Source organism: Carya illinoinensis, chromosome 9 (assembly GCF_018687715.1).
Source record: "Carya illinoinensis cultivar Pawnee chromosome 9, C.illinoinensisPawnee_v1, whole genome shotgun sequence".
Taxonomy (NCBI): Eukaryota; Viridiplantae; Streptophyta; class Magnoliopsida; order Fagales; family Juglandaceae; genus Carya; species Carya illinoinensis.
In genome coordinates, this window is record NC_056760.1 from 17945437 (window position 1) to 17965564 (window position 20128).

At 34.7% G+C, this 20128-nt stretch overlaps 1 pseudogene; it reads right to left on the reverse strand.

Moving 5' to 3' along the window:
• Nucleotides 1–770: 770 nt before the first annotated feature.
• Nucleotides 771–15927, reverse strand: LOC122277390 (annotated as a pseudogene).
• Between the last annotated feature and the right edge of the window lie 4201 nt (nt 15928–20128).

Here is a 20128-nt window from a genome sequence, read left to right on the forward strand (position 1 = left end):
TCTCTCTTGAACGTTGTTCGAAGAGGGTGTTCTGGTGAGTTTCTTTTAAGTTTGGTTTCTGGTTTCCATTCATGGCAGAAGAATTGTCCAACCTATGCGAGGGGTTACGTCTTATGGAGGAGAAGCATGAAGTCCTTGTTCCATCTGAGGAAGTCCTATTATCCATTGAGGAAGTCCTATTATCCATTGAGAAGAGTAAGAAGTGCTTGGCTGCTCTTGTAGTAGCAGATAAAGAGGTTAAGGGTATCATGCACACTAATCATAGTGGTTTAGCTCAGTTACGAAAGGTTCATTGATGTTTTGGTTGGAGCTGTTGGAAGTTCGACCATGACCACTAGATGCTTGCTGTGGTTTTTACATGGGTCTTTACTTTTTATTTTATTGGACTCATTGGTCCATTTGTTTACAATAAGAAGTTGGTGGTTAGTTTTTTTTTTTTCTTAAGGTTGATTTGTCTACATTTCCTTTTGGTTGGCTATTGGCATTGTAACTACGGTATTCCTTTACCACAAATGAGAGCTTTTCAATAAAGATCTGGATGTTCCATCCTCATTTTCCCCCCAAAAAAAAAAAAAAAAAAATTAGATAACAATGTAGTGTTCTTTTCAGTAGCTTGATGCTTGCTTAGAGAGAAAAAGGTTCTAAGTGAACATAGCCCATTGGTTCACTCCATATTGGCTAGAGCAGCTGTTTATGCATGCCTCGTCAGTACCGAAGCAGAAGAGTTGCTAGTTTTGAGGAAAGAAACCAGAATTATGGAAGGAAAAAAATTAGCATATCTAACCATATCAACTTCTTTAATACAAATTTGTTTTAGGGTTCTTGGAAACCTACAGATTATGCTCCCTTCACAGCTTTAATTTTGTTTGTGTCCGAGTATGAATTATGGTAGTACGTATGCTATCATCCAACACTTGACAGATGAAAATTCAGAACATAGCTGAAGTAGAGAGAAGACGGCATGCAGAAAGGGAAGGATTTAAAGAATCGATGGGCTTTTCAAATTAATCTCATACAGATCTTCTTCTGATGTTGAGGAAGGGCCAATCCCTGAAGAGACGGACGTCGAGTTTTGGGCCTGACTTGCCTCTGAAGTCTTGTTTTCCATCTGCATATAATTATCTCTCATGGCTTTGAACCTCAGATATGACTCATCAGTAATTTCATAGAGGTCATGGGCTGATGCATAGGATGAGCCATGCAATGAACCGACTGACGTTGAACGATGATCCTGACTTCCTTCCATACTTTGACTTTGCATCTGGCTGTGATGGTCTCTTACGGCTTTAAACCGTAAATCTTTACTGTAAGTACTTGCTTCAGGAATCACTTCGGGAATGACAGTTGTTCCTTCGAGCATGTTTACCGCTTCAGACATGGTCGGCCTTAATGAGGGTGAAGCATTAGTGCATAAGAAAGCTACCTTCATCATCCTTTCTGCTTCTACCTTGTTGAATTCAGATCCAAGCTTTTGATCTACTAGCTCCATTAGGCTTCCGGTTTCTTGCAGATGACAGGCCTGAAATGATAAAATATATATATATATATATATATATATATATATATATATATATATATATATAATATATACATCTTTCAAACATGGAAGTTTGCAAAGACATTCAAATTTGATTATGTAGTAATTTACAGAAGTATAGAATGAGCTTGTCATAATTACAAGGGATAAAATAATTAGCTATTATATGAGTAAATCTGACATTTTTTTTATTAACCTAATCATTCTGATTACCTGAATCTTTTCCTTCTCTTTTTGTTTCACCACACTCTCTTCACCTGCTCTTGACCAAAGTACACTGCTTCATCTTTTTTACCGTGTCCTCATCCTACAATACCTTGAGAGCAAGCAATCTCAGTTTTTGAAGTGTCTTTTAGGTTAAAGGAACAATTACTATCATTTCTATGGAAGAGACACAAGAATTAATTTTTTTAATAAAAGCACAAGATGTGTCGAGTTAGAGAATTCAAAGTATTCCAAGAAAAATTAAAATGCAGATTGAGAGGCAGGACAGCATCAGACAATCCGTACTACATTAAAAAAGGACAGGACATAAAAGTAGAGAACTACCCAATCTAGAAGACAGGCACAATTAGTTGCAGGCCCATAACTCATATTGTGCTTCCCACTAACAATTTCCAATGCCACAATTCCAAAACTGTAAACATCAGCTTTGTAGGTTAAATAACCCCAAAGAGCATATTCTGGTGTCATATATCCACTGCGAATGAAATTAAAAGATGAGAAACTTTTCTTAACGGTTGGGTATGCAGGAAAAAAGAAATAAAATTTGCGGCTTACATTGTTCCAGCTATTCGGGTACTGATGTGGGTTTTTTCCCCTTCATCAAGCCTAGCCAATCAAATTTTGGGGTTCAGCTCCCTATCAAGCAAAACATTGGTACCTTTTATATCTCTGTGAACAATCTTGAGTCTTGATTCTTCATGGAGAAAAGCTAAACCCTGAGCTATTCCAATACAAATCTTGTACCTAGCCGGCCAATCCAATTTCAGTTGATGTTTTTCAGGGCCTATTGCCAAGGCAAAATTCATTAACTTATAAGTAAAAAATGTGAAGTTTGTATTCTATTTTTGCAATGAAACACCATCAATTAAGTAAATTGCACAACATAATTCTCACCAAACAAGGCTCTGGCAAGGCTATTATTCTCCAGATATTCACATACAAGCAACAGTTGATCACCTTCAATACAACAGCCATAAAGTTTCACAAGATTTGGGTGTTGCAAACAGGAAATGATGCCTATCTCATTCAGAAATTCACGATTTCCTTGACTTGATTTAGATGAGAGCTGCTTTACTGCAATTACAGTACCATCGGCTAATAGACCCTAAATACCAGTTATGAAAAGGAGAAAAATTTACACTCATGAAGAAAAGACCAGATAGCAGTGGGCTTTATTATAACTCAGGATTAGCTTGAATACCTTGTAAACAGGTCCAAATCCACCTTCTCCAATCTTGTTTGCGGGATCAAAATTGTTAGTGGCAATGCTAATTTGCTTTAAGCTAAAAGAATTTGTTTGTAGCTCTAGTCCTTCATTATCTGTTCGGTAAGAAAAAAGTATACTATAGAAGTCCATGAATCTGGCACATTAGCAACTATAATTGCTCTTTACTATTACAAAGAATCCAATTCTACACAAAGCAAGGCCTAAGTTCTAAAAGCGAAGTACACAAGCTTTCTAATTTACAAATTACTTCTTTAATTGACCTGTTCACCTATTAAACAAACCAAAACTTTATCTTATAATTGATTGAAAGACAATTTTGAAATGCGAAGATGCAAACCTATAGATTTAGAAATTCTGTATACGTAGTTTTTCAAAATGCAGCCAACAGGAAAACTAAAATGCAGCCAACAGGGAAACAGTATTCGGAGAAATAAAAGATGGGAGCGAGTGCTAAGAAAGAGAAAAAAGGAAACAGGACCATAGGGGAAAGAAGATTAGAAAGCGGCTCTTCCCATCGCTCTTTTGCCTATACATTTAAGTACTTACATGAAATTAGAATAACAGCCTTTTAGTTTACCAAACAAATAAAAAAAAAAAGTTTCTCAAAACAGATTTATAAATCAGTGCAAGTACCCCATCAAGGAAAAGCAAATCATAAACAATTTCTAGACATTCATAGAAGAAAGCAACCAGATTTTGTTAAATTTTATAGTTGTTGACCCCACCAATTGAAAATTTAAAACTGAATACTAATGTGAAACTGAATACTTTATTTTCACATGCTTGAAAAGAATATTAACTAAATAATCAAATGATTTCTTTGAAGGATTAATAAATCAATATAGATACAAAGAATCAACGTGCTTGTAAAGCCATAAGCAAATCCTAGGTTTATTACCTAAGAGAAGTGAGACATCACTGTAAAAAAGGAGTTGATAAATTTCGATGTAGCTAAACATCCTACAAACACTGTTAAATTCTTATAAAAAATGAAAAATCATTAAGAAAAATAGATCTCACAAAGATATTGGGCACTCGTGCACAAAACAATGATTCAGTGATAAAAATAGGAAAATAAATTATTTTTTATTTTATCTGAAGCAATAATATGTGCATCTAACAACACTCAAACCTTGTTTTCTCCCAGATTTGGCTCTAAAATAGCATCTCCACCAAAGGACACACAATGCCAAGAAAATGAGGCATGATCCAGCAGCTCCTATAATAATTGGGGCAATCCTTGACTTTCCCCCTTTTGAGTGAGGTACGAAGTCTAGTGAAAATAACCAACAAAGTGAGTACGAGAATCAGGAGTTAACCTTCGAAATGAGGAGAGAATCTCAAATCATGTATACATTTAAGTGTGAAACTAAAATTGAAAACTAGGTTGCACCTAGATAAGAAAAGCTCATAATTATGGAAGAAGTCAAAAAAAAGTTTCCACTTGATTCCACATAGAACAGATTAGTCATATCTTCTTAGTACATGATTAAATCAAACAAGGTAAAAGATGTTTGTAAAAGTATCAAAAGGAGTAGCAGCAATATACAATATTCTTAGATTACACATTTCGAAGAATCACTTCAATGAATTAACCAAAAACTGAGAGTGGTACTAAAAAATGGAATCTTTGAATGATTACATCAATTTTTTTGATAAGTTTGAATGATTACATCAATTGGAGGATTATTACTTGACTAAATTAATCTACTAAAAATCATTTTAGTAAGAATAAATTTAGTTTTATAGTCATGCACAATTAACTATCTAATTAGCAACTATAGTCCTTCTATTTTTTTAAAAAAATTATTATTATTATTTTTTTTGTGCTAAGTAAGTAGAGCTTTATTAATGATAAAAAGAACGTGTTGCTAGACTACACAGGGTGCATACACTAGAAACGCGTAGCAAAAAGAAGAAAAAAAAAAAAACAAAAAGGATAAGGAAAACCTGAAAGTTAGAAAAAGAAAAATGAAAAATGAGCAAACATCTAATGATACAAAGCTATGAAAAATATATCCTTGAGGGCTGGGACCATCTTCTCCTTATCCTCAAACGATCGGTCATTTCTCTCTCCATACACACCACAATAAGCAACCCTTAACCATCTTCCGAAAAACTTCTCTCCGAGAACAATTAAACCTCCCATTCCGAAGTGCCAAAAGCTCCATTAGACTATACAGCAATCTAACCTGAACAAGCCAATTGCATTCCAAAGAGAGCAAGCTGCCTCAATGCAAGAAAAGTTGATCTATTGTTTCCACACTCATATACATGCAACACTAATCATCACTATAATGCTCCACTTTCTTAAATTATCCATAGTAATGATCTTCCTTATAGAGGCTTTCCAAAAAGGAAGCTAGTCTCTTGGTGTACTGCCAAATATTCATCCAAAGAAATATCATGAGAGATATATGTAAAACATAATAAAAAGATTTCAACTCAAACACATCATACTTTGGGAGCCCAATAAAGCTTATCCTAAGCACCAGTTCTATGCCGAATAGATTACAAACATTCTAATCTTGTACCGCTCTGATAAACTCCACATCCAATTGAGACGCATCACTAAGAAACTGTAAAAGATCTGCAACCAAAACGTCATGAAACCAAGTAGTGTTTAATCACTTGGGAAAGTCACCTTAAAAGATTGATATTCACACCAAACATCAGCCAGAACCTTATCCCTGATCCGTCACACACCACATATCTAGTGGAATGAGCAAAATCTCCAATGCCCCCAATAGAACTTCATCTACCCTAGAAACTCTAGGTTTTTGAATGGATAGATATATAGTACGCAAATGAATAGATGCTACAGTACTGATTAAAATCATACATAACTATTTTCTGACAGGGACAATAAGGTAATTGTAGATGTTGGTAGATTTTTGATATCACTGACTTCAGGACTTTGAGATGAACCATTAAGTTTCGAATTGCATATACTCATTAATCCTAAGGAGAGCGTTAATCTTAGCTAACCAGATCACTATATAACTTTATCGATATGGCAATTTTGGAAATCTCTAAGATGAGATCAGTCATCCTTGTACACTTTCTACAATTCTAATGCAAGGATAACGACAGTGTATTCATAAATAGAATAAAATTAGAATATCTATGATGATAACAATACTATTAACAAGAAAAATCACTTACTGGGTTCCACAGAAATAGCTGATATCAAGGGACCATAAACTCCAATTTCAGGTATTCGCGTTGTCCCTTTTCCAGCCCAATAGAAGCGGATTTCCAATATTTCTTTTTCGACACTGGCATTATATTTTTTTGTAACTGGTGTAACAACCCCATAGGCTGCGTCAGTTATATTGAAATCCTTCTCCACTAATTTGTCCTGAAATAAAGTAATCTATTTAAAACCTTTGTAGCAAATTCACAAAAGGTATGGGCACCCAAGAATCCATTGGTACATGTATAAAGACTCACGCAATGATATGGGAAAAAAGGGTTAATGGTAAAAACTCAAGAAAACATCCTACTATGTCAATTTCTAGAGAACTGAAGTATGAGTAGTTATATTATTACAGCTTTAACCATACACAGATGGGAGTATGAAAGTTCAAGTACTCAGACAAATTTAGTAAACATATATTGTATGATTGTGATCGCTTAACTGAATGTATATATCAAATATGCGCCTCCCAAGGCTGTTGTATGTTTTCTCATTTGTAAATTGTATCTCCGCAAAGTGTAGGCTCACAGTGTAGCTTCCATTTTGTAAACAATATTGATAGTAAGTAAGAGATAGAGGAGAAAGGCGAGCTTCAGAATACAACAGATAGATGTTTGCTGAAGTCAAAGTTGCAACATAACGAGTATTTTGAAAATCATTGTCATCCATGAAGTCTCCCGTGCTACTTAGTCCCCAGTGACCATTCTCACTAGGAAAGAATTTTGCAGCACCACCATCAACATTTGCATCTCCTTGATAGACGATGTCTCCTTCTTGAACATCATCTCCACCACAATTTATGTATAAAGAATGCGAATCTACCCCATTCAATATGCAGTAAAACAAATCAAATAAAGAAGCTTAAGATTCTATGAAGATAGTGCAGAAGTAAATAGGCCACAACAAGAACAAACAAATACAAGCACACACATGCAAATGTACACACTCAATTTCACATCATTGATTAGAAACATCACGGCGAATTGCATGAATGGCTAGTGATAAATATTAAAATAAAACCTGCTTAATTATTGAAGCTTTATTGTTTTAGGGGATAACACACTAAAGAATATATATTGAAATTAAGATCTGATGCTTTCATTCTTCAATTTTTTTTTTTTTTTTTTTGGCACCGAATGTCTGAGAACAAAGTCTCGACTATTCCGATGGGTGCATAGGCTCTCAGCTAGGAGTCTCCCACAAGTACACGCTGGGTAAATCAAGGGAAAATTCCCCTAGTTCGATGGCCCCTAGAAATTGTTTGCACCCTAGAGGATTCAAACCTTGGACTTGGAGAGATCATACCACCACAACCAAGGCCTTTACCACTTGAGCCAACCCCTAGGGGTTGCTTTCAACATTCAATTTCCAAAAATCAAAATCTCATTCCAAGTAAGCTACATTGTAAATCAGATAATAAAATTACGCATCATTGAGTCAAGCGTCTTCTTTCCTTAATCATGAACAATAAAAGTTTAAAATCTAAGAGTTTTTGTTTCTTTTCCCTAAGAAAACTTGGAAACTAATCACAGAATACTAACTTCCAAGCTAAAGTCCATATGATACATAACATTCTCAAGAACTAATTGGAAGTAACATAAATAACTTACAATTATGGTACAATTATAGTCCATGCACTTAACTCTAGCCATCTCCACATATCACTAAATTTCCTGTCAATTAAATTACTACTTTATGGGATAACAGATTAAATCAGTTAAAGATGACTACATTCCAAGATTTCCTGATTCTTGGAGAAATCCAAGAAACAATTGTGAGCCATATTCATATTTTGAAGCAATCCAACATGGTGGTAAGATAGTTTGTGAATAGTAGTGAGATAGTTTGAGTTGAGTATTTTTTGGGTTTTGCGAAAGGAGAGAGAAAAAATTGAATAAAAAATATTATAAAGTTAAAATATTGTAAGAATATAGTTTTATGATATTATTTTTGTTTGGGGATTTGAAAAAGTTGTAATTGTTTTTTATTTTTTATTTAAAAGTTTGAAAAAGTTGCAATGATTAGTTTGAAAATTTTGTATTTGAATTATGCTTGGGAATAAAATGGAATGAGATGAAATGAGATCAGGTGAGAATTTTGTATCTCATCCAGGCCCTTAGTTTCTTTTTGTGTTGGCCAAATTCAGTGTTCAAAACAATGGATAAAGTTTTCTCTAATTTGTTGAGATCAAGTTTTAAAGAGTGGGTAATCTTATCACAATAGACAAGATTATCTGTAATTTGTTGGGATTAAGCTTTAGAGAGTGAGTAATCTCATCTATAGTGTGTTATATTTTTAATTGGGTTTGGCATTTGAATAGTGGTAAGATAATCTGTAACAAGTTAGTTTTAGTAGAATTTCAAGTTGGGGTGTTTGATAAGGTTATCAAAAGACTTGAATGAGAAACGGCATCCTGTCGACAACCTGCCATTAATTACAGCTTGAATTCAAAATTGAAAAATGAGTTGTTTCAGCCCAATGACTCTTTACAGGAGCACGAAAGTTACTTCCAAACTACCCAATCCGATATTGATTAATCATAAGTGTGTGCTGAGAGGAAATACACATAGAGGAGTCCTCCTATTTTCTCGAAAGATACAACCTCTTGGAGTTCTTTGAAACTACCCTAAAGATTAAAATGAAGATTCAAAGATTTTGACGAGTGATCTGCCACTGGAGGTTCCAGGAGAATAGGTAAAGTTTGAAGATTGTCAAAGGTTTTGGATGCTACTGCAATATGGACAAAACAAGTCGTTTTGTCATGGCAAGGGACTCATGTTACAAAGAGTTTGTAAGAAACTTAATTGTAATGATCTTCAAATAGTGTAATTGATTTTTTATGGAGTTGTTTTTCCTTTAAAAAACTCTTCAAAGTTTTTCCTACGTCACCAAAATTCCTTGTCTAGTGATTGGCTTGTTTTGCTTTATTATTCATATTTATATCTCTGTTCAATATGGGGATTTGATGCATTTGGGCTAATTCGAAATTTAATAAACATTGTTAAACTTGGGATTGATTAAAAGAACAAAGAATTGTGACAACACCTATTCACCCCCTTCAAGGTTTAATATTGTAATTTCAGTAAGACTGAGAAAGCACACTTACATTGACTACACTTGAAATCCTTCATGCACGGACGAAATGCCCTTCTGGTTTAACAAGTGAAAAACGGAAGGTTAGTACCACCTAGACATCATTCAACATAATACTGCTAAATATAAAAAACAATCATGAAGAAAAATATAGCAACTGTCAGTGGCCAAGCCAAAGAAGAAAGTTAAGTATACTGCCTTCAAGATTTTTTTTTTTCTCTCTCTCTCTTTTTTAAGCTCTCTCTCTCTCTCTCTCTCTCTCTCTCTCTCTCCCCCCCCCCCCCCCCCTCTCTCCTCCTCCTCCTCCTCCTGGGCAGACTCCAGAATACATAATATAAAAATAGAAAACAAGGTATGATAAGGAATAAGCACCATATCATCAAAATTCTTATTTTGGGGGACAACTGAAGAAGATAATAAAAGTAACTTACAACCCATTTTCCTTCAGAGAACTTTGGAACAAGTTTAAGTTCAGATCTCTGTTAAAGACAATAAAAGTGAATAACTATTATTACATATTTCCCTTTCTAATAAAACATGAAAGTAAATAGATAATTATATCAACGAAGAAGGAATCATTTCTCTATACTTGGTTTGACAAGCGGGCTGCTCTTCGCTTTGCCATGTAAAGTTATTGTATGAGAGATCCCTGCATTCCCAAACAAGAAAAGGATGAACTTCATCTTGTTAAGTAAAACATTTTGATTCATAAAGAATGTCAATTCTTAATTTGTGAGCCTTGAGTTTGACAAGTGTTGCTACAAAAATTTCTTTATTGTCATTCAAAATTTTATTTCATTTGTTTCTAAAATTTACCATTAGAAGTTTTCTTAACAGGGCATGACAAATGTATCTCAAGATTCATTAAATTCTTTTAAATCATGAATGTATTCATAAAAGTTTCTACCCTGCAACCCTACATGGAGATTGCATTCAAACTGGGAACTGATTTCTTACTTAATAGTAGCTAGTAAAGTTTGTAGAGTTCCAATATCAATCAACTGTCATTACACTTCTATATATCTACAAAAATAACATATCTCAAGCCTCATTTTTGGTGAAAGTTGACAAATCAAGAGATAGAGAGAACAACCAGTCAGCGACTATATATTACAGGGGTAAAAAAAAAAAAACATCTGTTCTCAACTAATAGAAGACTAAAAAGACTGGGCATCCAAGATGAGAAACATACACGTTAGTTCCTTTCTTCAATATTGACTCCGGAACATCTCCACTCATCGAGTTGCCACTTAAGAAACTGATGAAAGCCACATGACACAATTAGTATCGTAATTTTATACTAGGATGTGATTACATTCTGAAAGTATGTGTTAACGAAGTTGGAATATTGGTATCATAACTTACATAAACTTCCAACTCTCTGTGCTTATAACACTGGGTAGTTCTCCACTTAACTTGTTGAAACTAAGATCCCTGTCAAAAATCATGAGCTTAAACATATATTTATAAATTTGTCCCATAGAACGTCTAGAAATATGTTGTATGCAATGTGAATAAGTCATTCTTGCAGCCTAAGTTTGTATGTACAAGTGAATCAAGCACCATAAAGAACTAATGGTGAGGTATAATGTATTAATACCAATGAACATGAAAGTTCAAGCTTTTGAGGAATAAAGCCATTTGCAAGTACTCCTTTCTTCATCCTCAATACCCAATCCAGGTGATCCTCAGCAAGTTTTTTGAGTTTTATTTAAGGTTTTTATAATTCCATTACTTTAACAGAACTAAATTATGCCTCTAGGTGAGAATTCTCCCCAGCCTGCTGGCTAAAAATCTCATTCAGGTATATTTGTAACACAGGCCTGGCTGCAGCAGGGGATTGTCAATTTATGAAAATGAAAGAGATAGATGACTCTAGAAAACACATTTGCAACCTCAGAAGAAATAATAAAAAATTAACGAACATTATTAAAATCATATTCAGGACATCAACCGAGACCAGTAGAAACTCCATTCAGTAATAAGTTTCCTGCATCAATAGAGCATTATTATTCTTTTTTTTTTTTTTTTTTTTCACTGTATAGCACTTCATCTATGCATTGCATAAATTGAGATCATTAACGACTTTACTGAGATAAATTGATATCATTAAACTAAAGTCACATTGAGATTATTATTATTAAAGATAAGTGAAAACTGACAAATATTCAGTGAAATTACAGTGGCATATATATATATACACATATGAAACTAATATTGCTGAGCCCATTGTCATTATATTCAAAGGCATTACTTGATTTCTTACTCAATTCTATACAAATTTCAAAGGAAAAATATGAACATGGTAAAAATACTAAATAAAAGTTAAAAAAGATAAACACTGTTGTGTCCTTACAGAATCCGCAGAGAATTCATTCTCCAGATGTAGCCAGGAATTTCACCAGAGATATTACAGTTCCTCATAACTCTACAAGAAAAAACAAGGGTGCCAATTCTTATATGATAATCAGATAGTTGTTAAACATAAGCATTCATGATAATTACAAAAATCATTCAACGTACATTCTCGTAAGGCCTGTCATCTTTGTCAGGTTTGGAAAAGCCTGAATTGTCCCACTTATATCGGTAATCCTCCTGTATATAAAGCTAAGGTCAGGAACAATGCTCCAAGTACAATCAGTATAACTAACAAAGAAATACGAATATGTGGATCATTTAACAGAGTGATCGAGAATATCTTGACTCACAAATCTTTTAACTTTTCCAAAACCGAAATAGATGATGGTATGGGTCCTTCAAGTCCACTAGCAAGCATTTCGCTGCATTGACGGGGAAAAAACAATCATGGGAAATTAACAAGCCCCAGTTACGCTACTTATCTCGAATCCAAGAAATGCATTCGAAATTCTGAAAGCTTAGGAGCTTACAGTCTCTCAAGATTTTTCCAGTTCTGAATAAAATCTGGTATCGTTCCGTTTAAGATGTTATCATTTATGCGACTGCAATGAGCATTAAAACGTCATTGACCCTACAATATATTAACAAGCGTTCATATGCTTGATGTAGCATATACTATAGAAAAGCTTACAAATCTGTCAAGTTTTTCAGCCCGCCAAGTTCCTTTGGTAAATTTCCACTCAAATTATTCGAGGATAACATCCTGCAAGGACACATATTAGAGATAAATTGACAAATCAACATGCAGAATAAAACAACCACCATATACGACTAAGTAATAAAATAAAATAAAAAAATTAATAAAATGATAACAAGGACTCACAAAGTTTCCAAATTAACTAGCTTCCCAAGTTCTGAGGGGACTGTTCCAGAAAATTGATTTGCTTCAAGATTCCTGATTAAAAAAAAATCAATGTTATTTCGTTTGTAAACAATTTCCCACCACGCAAACTCAAAACACTGTTGTTTTTCGTATGTAATGTGTTCAAAGCAGATAAAAGCACAACAATTCTAAGCTCTAAATTCCACAATAATGGGGAAGTAAATAAGCCATTGCAAATATCTTACGCCATGAGCGATACCACAACCCGTGTTCAACATCATTTTGCTAGAAAAAACCTGGGATACCCTAAGTTAAAATAAAAAGCTTACAAGTATTTGAGACTGCTAAGGTTACCCAATTCCTTTGGTATCGACCCTGACAACCGGCTTCCGAGAAGAGAGCTGCATTAACGGTTGTCGAATTTATTCATCCAAGAATTCGAGTCTTCTCGACAAATAAATTGATGAAAACAAGAGGTAAATTATATTGCTTACACAAAGTTCATCTGCGTTGAAACCCATTGGATTGGAATTGACCCACTTAGATAGTTGTAAGCCAAATCCCTGCCAATGCAAATATGGGTTTAGTTTGTATTTTATTTTTGAGCTTTCGGGAAAAGAAAGATAAAATCTTGAAGTCCATCTTCGAAATATAGCTCACACGTGTTGGAGGTAACGAAGCTGAACCAGCTCAGGAGAAAGTACACCTGGAAGACTGAACCTCTTAAGTTCTCTGCAAACAATAAACCAAAATGCAGACAAGAAAGCAAACAAGAAGTCAGCCAGGAGGTTGATCATAAAATACGGTAGATAAAATTTGGATTCAAGCAATTTAAGGAAAGAAAAAAGAACAATAAATTTTATTCCTTTAAATTATTAAGATCTTGTATTAATCTATAAATCATATTGAAGGGGAAAAAAAAAATAAAAATACTTTACAACATCTTTTAATATCCCATCATCGTCCCTTCGTCAAGATTTTGTAATACTAGCAACTTTTTATCCATTATGACGGCCAAAATTAATACTCTACATATTTCTATCGGAGGACTATCTGACAACGTGTTTAAATGTCGGATTCTAATGATCCTCTGCTATTTTCTCTTTCTCGAAATCACCTCACCCATACACATGCATTTTCATAGGTTGTAAAGATGGGTGTTAGAGGGAGAAATAATTTAAAATGGGGGAAAAAAGTAATTAGCTCAGCTATTAAAAATAAAAAGAAGCAAATAGCAGTCCAGGTCAGAGAAACCTGTTGAAGCAGGAAGAGGAGAAGGATATCTCCGACTCCCATTATTAAACCCAAGAAGATTATAAATTCAATCACACATGCATGCCAAATTTTTTTCAAATGCATGCAGGCTAATCCACGGTGCAAATTTTATTTAGTACTGAACCTTAACGTACGTAAAGAAAACTGTGAACCAGTTGTTTGCGGAAATGTCTCACACAACGTGAGAGTATATTGAGAGTCTTCTAATATATATATAATATGTAGTCTACGTACCTAAAGTAGTGAACGTTATAAAGAGAAGGATTTACCGGATATAAAATTATAAAAGCAATACGAGAGAATTCGGTGCTTAGGATGATTTCTTTCCGTACATGAGTTGTAGCCGTTGCATCTTGATCTTGGTTGATTGGGTGAATATTGTTAATATAAGATGCAACGGCTAAAGACTCATGTATGGAAAGAAATCATCCAGCAACAGCTACATGCACACCTATGGAAATAAACAATTGTCCAACGGCTACAAATGCAAAATATGGCAACATCATCCTAAGCACCGAATCCTCTCGTAATGCTTTTATAATATCCCGTAAATCCTTTTCTTTCTAACGTTCACTACTTTCTGTACATAGACTACATATTGTATATATATTAGAAAGCCTCTCAATAGACTCTCACGTTGTGTGAGACATTTCTACAAACCACTGGTTTACAATTTTCTTTATGGTATAAGAGCAATTGTGAGTTTGAATTTTGACTCTATACTTTATCACATTTAATTAAAGATTTTACGTGTTGGGCCATCCATTAAATTTATCTATTTCCATTAGCTTAAACTTTTAGAATTAGTGATGATTTCACAGTACATATGCCCAAAATGTTTCCATTGTCTAATGTTTTCTAATGTCTGAGCTAGAGCTAGGGCACCTCACCAAGTGCATACAATTATAATAACATACATGTGTACGATGTGGCAGGTATTGTTCTCAAACTGGCAATTGCAACTAACGTTCTTCTCCGAAAGGCTCGGCGGCGGATCCGACATAACCGTTTCGACTTGGCAAGTATTGGCATTAAACTTCCAATCAGTAGCCCCCATTGTCTCTGCAATTTGCTGGAGAGCATCGACTGCAATAATACAACATATCACACAATCTAAGTAACATCACATGCAGGCATGTTTGTCTTATATTATACCCAACCTTAATTCAAATTAATTAGGGTAGTACTGCAAATACTTATACCAGCAGTGTTACATATATATATAATACTGTTTTTTTAACACTATACACTGAATGAGGGATGCAGAAAGTATAGATCAGGCTATATAAACCCAGAAAAGCCGTCTATACAACTTTAGTTTATGGAAGGGATTTTGTAATGTGAGTAGTATTAATGGTGGTATTTGGTACCTTGCCCTTTACTGGATAAACATTTCTCGCCTTCCTACCGGCCATTTCATGGTTGTTTCATAGGGGATGATGAAAGACATGGAATGAGGGGGTTCTACTTCTTGTTAGCAAGCTACTCGAACTTAGTATCGCATAGTCGTAGTACCAATATCCAATAAGCACATGAGGTGATCTCCTCACTTATCCCTTCCCCAACCAATCCCTCCATATGAATGTATGTTCCTCCAAATCACCGTGAAGGAAAAGTCGTCTTTACATTTTAGTTGCTCCAATTCCAGACTTACCAATTCAACACAAATCTAAGATATGAATTCCATCCAAAAAGTTAAATCAAATTTGAGTGTGATCATCATTACTAGCTTGGTTCTTCAGTACAGCCAAAGGGATTAAAAGCCAGTTATAATTACTTATTTTTAGAGATTATTATTCGATCAGGAAAACATGTAGTAAATAGTACATATTCATCATGCATGGATCGAACTCATGAGATATTATATCCTCCAATTGCAAGCTTTCAGAAAATTAGATGATGGAAAAGCAAACCAGAAGTCGCATCAAACCTAGCTACCTTCATCTTGAGGCACAGTAGCAGAAGCAAGTATGTTTGTGCCCAGCAAGCAGCTGATCATCATGAGGCCGACAACAACCGAAAGAAAGACAACTTCATCAGCAATACGTTTGATGGGGAAGATGAGCATGTTTGCTGAGCATCCGAGTGAATTCCCTTGATCTCCTGATGATTTTCAGTAGTACGTACTGATCTTCTGCATATATAAATATATATATATATTCTATATCTTTGCTCTCTTTTCACATTTTAAATTAAATTAGGGTGGAAATGAGTCATGAAAAAAGTCAAAAATTGCATGTCTTGAACATATATTATATATTGACGGGGAATATATTTTCATAACTGTTATTCTTGTCATGTCACATGCCGACTAGGATCGATGGATGATCCTGCATATACCTAGACACGTATGGAATTTGTTTTGATCCGCAAAAGGAAATAAATAAACAGGCCAGCCATCAACATATATATGGTTGATCTAGATTAATGTACTACGTACTTGTCTTGCTTTGTTGTTGTGCGACGTTAATCTTTTAACAACTTGCTTTGAACTGGTCCTTGTAAGGAAAAGGAGGGCAAAATGTCTTCGATGGAGCTTATATAATCATTTAGTAGCACCGTCCAGGTATGAACATGAAAGAACGTCAAACAAGTTAGGCAATTAGGAGTTATACGTGGTAGTGCTATTGAGCCATGTTGTCAATGGTTTAATTATGAAAAATCAATGCCAAGGACTTGAGGGACGTCGTGGCGGATAAATTATATATGAGAGATTTTCTACGGTGCAATTAATATGCCATTAGACCATTAGTCTCTTGGCTAATTATTTATTATTTTAAACTATATATTCATAATTCTTTTTTTTTATATAAGAATAATAACTTTCATTAATAAAAAGAGATTACAGATATTTATCAAATTAAAAGACTCGAGAAAGACAATTTGGAATATAATCCACCACATAGTGATCATATCATCGACATTTATTGCATAACGTGCTAATTAAAACAATGAGCTATCTTATTTCCTTCTCTATGTGCATAGACAAAATTACATTTAACAAAATGCGTGGAAAGTAACTTAATATCTCGATATAACAGCCCAAGCAGAGAATCTTCCATTGTATGACGCTACAAAGCCTTGACTACGTACTAACAAGCAATCTGATTCAACTTGAATGTTTGCAATGCTCATACTAGAACACAACGGTAGCCCTCGAAAAACAACATTACTTCAATAACTTCTGGTTCCTCAACCTTTTGTTCAAGCTTACTAGATGCCATTAGAACTTTACCATGGTCATAACGTAAAATACAACCCATACCAGATTTGCCTACCTCTTTAAAAATGGCTCCATCAACATTTAGCTTTAATAAACCTGTTGGTGGAGGTTTCCAACAAAAATGCTTTTTCAACTGGGCATTAGGATAAAATCTTACCTCTTTATAGTTTATGAGCAAACTCATTGCATAGGTAGCAACATTACTTGGACTTAGAATTATCTGATCATGTACCATTTTGTTACACCTATACGAGAAACTAACTCCAATACCAAGAACATAGGCAACTTCTCAGTTAGTACCCCTTTAGAAAGGGATAAAACAACATCATATATTCTCATATTATCAGCAAGCTCATTTTTGGTATGATCTCCCTCCAAATACTTTGTAAATTGGCACAATTTATCAAAGCATGATTGAGATATTCACACTGGAAACCACAAAATCCACATTGAGAATAAGTTATCACTTTTGTCTATAACAAATTTTCTTTTTTGGGGAGTCCTTCTTCGCAAGCACGCCATGTAAAAACTTTAATTTTACTGGGTATTGGCATCTTTCAAATCTGTCTCCATACAACCCTGGTAGAGCTAGCTGATGAAGTTTCTACACCATGTGACCCCAACCTTGTTTTAAGAAACCTGTAGTAACTTTTCACGATAAAGACTCCATTTCTCTCATGAGCCCAAATTCGCCTATCACTATTTGCTCCTAGACAGATTACTATCTTGAGAATATTTGCCACCACATATGGATTGAAGAGAGATCTCAGCTTGTGCATATCCCAACTTCTTGCATTAGCTTCAAAGAGAGTACTAACATAATCTTCAATACTAGTGTCTAGCTCAGTCAAACCCTCTTAAAGAAGAGCCCCATTGTAACGCTCGTCCTTGTTGTGGACCTTTAGAAAATGGTTTTAAGAAAAATGACGGGAATTACCGTTAGTTTAAAACTTTTTCCTTTCATGCCAGGATATGAAAGACTCAATGTTTATAAAATAAAACGTATTTCTTGATTTAAAGAGAGTTACAATGGAAAACATTAAACTTTATATTTAAAAGTCTTTCGCACAAACATTGGGCCTAGGCTTCTGTGCTCTTTCCCTTAGGCCGTGTCCGTCCTAATGCGTACTGTCTTGTCCCTCGGAGGGCACGCATGAAAACTAAAATAAGTTGAAAACTTGTAAGCGTTACTTCATACAGTTAAAATATATTAACATAAGTTTTCGGTCATGCATTCATCACTCCATATGTACTATATATAAGATATTCGTTCATTTAAAACATTTCGAGACGAGGTTTTCTTGAAAAGGATTTCTCTTTCATAAAACATTTCTTTCCTTTCGTAAAAAATTTCCTCACATCTCGTGCCTTCATTTCTTAAAAAGTCAGAGCATGCATGCATTTTTTCTTAACATACATACATTCTTTCTTATCACTTTCATTAGTCGTACACACTGTTACTCCCCATGTGCGAGGTTTAGCTGTCTTCCTTTGGACCCAAACTCCACCCGTGGCATCTAGTTGAGAATCCCTTTTCAGTCAGGGAGCAGCACTAGGTGCACTACTAGTACTACTTACCCGGCATTGCAATCTACCCACTCATTTGGTACCCATTCATTCATTCATTCATATGGCCATTATGTATCTTCATATATTAAAGCATTCATTCATTCAGTCCTTTCTTTCATTATTTCATTCATCAGTCCATTCATTCATAATCTTCACTTAAAAGCATGAGTTTAAACATCATCTTTCAAGGCATCATTTAAAACATTATCTTTCATAGGGACATTTTAAAATATCAGTTCATAGGGATATTTTAAAACACTTTCTTCACGTCTTTTAAAGCATAAGACATAAGCATTAACATTTCTTTTCATGAAAATAAAGACAATAGATATTACTTATAATCATCCATTACATGTATACACTTACATACTTCGAATGCATAAAAAGGGACTGCCAAAAAGGGCCATTACATATATATACTTGAAGACTTATACTTTCTTAAAACACCATTCGTGTCATTTTGTAAAGGAAAAGTATTTGATTTTCATTTCGTAAAGCATCATAAAAGAAAAGCATTTCATTTTCATATCTTTAGAAAACTCTAGCAGAGTATGAACGTAATACTTACTTGGACTCCATTCCATACTCATTTCATGCAGGCCTTTCATGTGCATGTCAGATAGCAACCTACATGCATACACAACCTTAGCGTCATTCTCAATCTAATGCATAAGTAACTAAATTAGAAATATAACTACACTTCACTTAAAACACTCTCCTTCTATCTCATGCCCATACGTGTCCCTTACTATACTAAAACCTTCGGAACCACTTACAGTCACTACCTCTTCCAAACTCAACGTTCTACATCGAGTGCTCATCTACTAAAGTGAACTTCCATGATTCACCTTAGGGTTAAGACACTAAGACCTTCATCTTACTCTTCCTATTAACTGCATTCCGATGCATGACTCAGATCAACTAAGTCACACATCCCAATCATAGATGGTACACCTGTCACTTCTTTCACACATCCTAGCCCATACTAAATCTCCATTCTCATCCATACATGCCACATGAATTTAAGTAAACTCTGAGGCTTAAGCATCGTATAACCATGCTTAGGACAGATTACCCATTATATATAGTAAATCCGTTTGGCACATGTGTCTCACTAGATTCACATGTACTTTAGCCCCTTATCACTTAAGATTAACTCACAGTCCGTTGAACGCCTGCTTGTATAAACAAGCTCCATACTCTGATACTGACTTCTAATCAAACCCGGTCAGTAGGACTTTCCTACTTCTTGGCCATTTACAAGTTTACCCCAACACTTAACATGACAAGATCCATTCACACTACACTTTGGTCTCATCACGTAGCTCAAGACTAATCCAAAGCTAAATCATGACACCTGGCACTATGGTACGGTCACATCACAACTACTTTTGGACAATGTTCCATAGTTCCTGACACTACACAACACGTTCTACACTCCTCAGCTACACCATCCAAACTTTCGTGACACACCATTTGGTGCATCACAACACCACATAGAGTATACTCCACATGAACACTCTTGCATCCATACTACA